This window comes from Tupaia chinensis, unplaced genomic scaffold, assembly GCF_000334495.1.
Source record: "Tupaia chinensis unplaced genomic scaffold, TupChi_1.0 Scaffold000100_1, whole genome shotgun sequence".
Classification (NCBI taxonomy): domain Eukaryota; kingdom Metazoa; phylum Chordata; class Mammalia; order Scandentia; family Tupaiidae; genus Tupaia; species Tupaia belangeri.
In genome coordinates this window covers 3,795,839-3,797,084 of record NW_006159564.1, presented here as the reverse complement: position 1 = coordinate 3,797,084, position 1,246 = coordinate 3,795,839, and the positions used below count along the sequence as shown (strand labels likewise).

The following is a 1,246-nucleotide window of genomic DNA, read 5'->3' as shown; positions in this document are numbered from 1 at the left end:
CCCAGTGGCTTAAAATCACGCCCAGTGCATGTGCATGCATGCCCAAGATCCTGAGCGGAGAATGGAAGAGAAGGGATTTTGGTGTGGCCACCCTCCCTGGGGGGTGATTTCTTGCTTTCTGTCTCTCTGTCTTTCTGATGAGCGCACGCACCCTAAAGCATAAAACCTCTCCAAAAAAAGAAAAAAATATATTTAGTATCTATTATTTACACACATACTTAACTCTCTGTATATTAATTTTGCAAGATATGGTTGTGCTGACAATAAAAGATGAGACAGTGTTTAACATTATGTTTGGAATATGTCATCTTCAATAACTGATACCTATGACTTTTTTTTAAGTCCATTGACCTGATGATTTTGTTCTTCACATTGAGAGTATCACAAGAAGTCCTGCTGTGTTTTTTCCTGTGAGGAGAAAAACATTTTTTAAAATGTTTGTTTTCTATACATTTTTAAATAAAACTTTATTGTCAATTATGCAAGTGACTTTTTTTACGATTGAAATACTTTCAAGAAATACTAAGTGAAGCTTACATATGTTTTTTTCCATGGTACAATTCCACTTTCCTGAAATAGACAGAGTTAATGGTACTGTGTTTATCCATTGATAATTTGTTACACAGCACAAAAACACATATATTAAAATTTTACAGAACTAGCAGATGGCATAAAAGTTACATCGCTGGACTTCCATGTAGTTGACTATGGTTCAAGACCTAGTGGCTTAAAACACACTGGACAAGTGTGTGTGTGTGCCCAAAATCCCAAGAGCAGAATGGAGGAAAAGGAATTGTGGCATGGCTATCCTCCCTGGGGAGTGATTTCTCACTTTCGGTCTCTCTGTCCCTCTCTCTCTCTCTGATGAACACACACACCCTATAGCAAAAATCCCTCCCTAAAAAGAAAAAAATTCTCATATGTAGAATGTTTTAAAAATGTGTCTTCATAATAACTAGAATACTCAGGGAACTCAAGCACCTTACCAGGAAAAGAAAAAAAAATTCCAATTAAAAGATGGGCAAATAAGCTGAACAGACAACTCTCTAAGTAAGACATATAAATAGCCAAAAAGTATATTAAAACATGCTCAAGATCTCTTATAATAAGGAAGATACAAATCAATACCACAATGAGATATCATCCAACCCCAGTGAGAATGGATAAGATTAAAAAAACAAAGAGTGTCAAGTACTGTTGAGGCTGTAGTGAAAGGGAACTCTCCTACATTGTTTATATATATATA

The 1,246-nt window shown here is 35.5% G+C and overlaps 1 long non-coding RNA gene across 1 annotated transcript in view; it reads right to left on the bottom strand.

Annotated features, from left to right (window-relative positions):
* Positions 1 to 374: 374 nt before the first annotated feature.
* LOC102492358 (uncharacterized) overlaps positions 375 to 1,246 on the bottom strand; it is a 14,648-nt gene continuing 13,776 nt past the window's right edge. The window contains exon 4 of the long non-coding RNA XR_333846.1: positions 375 to 408. This is a non-coding gene — a long non-coding RNA (uncharacterized LOC102492358). The remainder of the gene's footprint in view (positions 409 to 1,246) is intronic.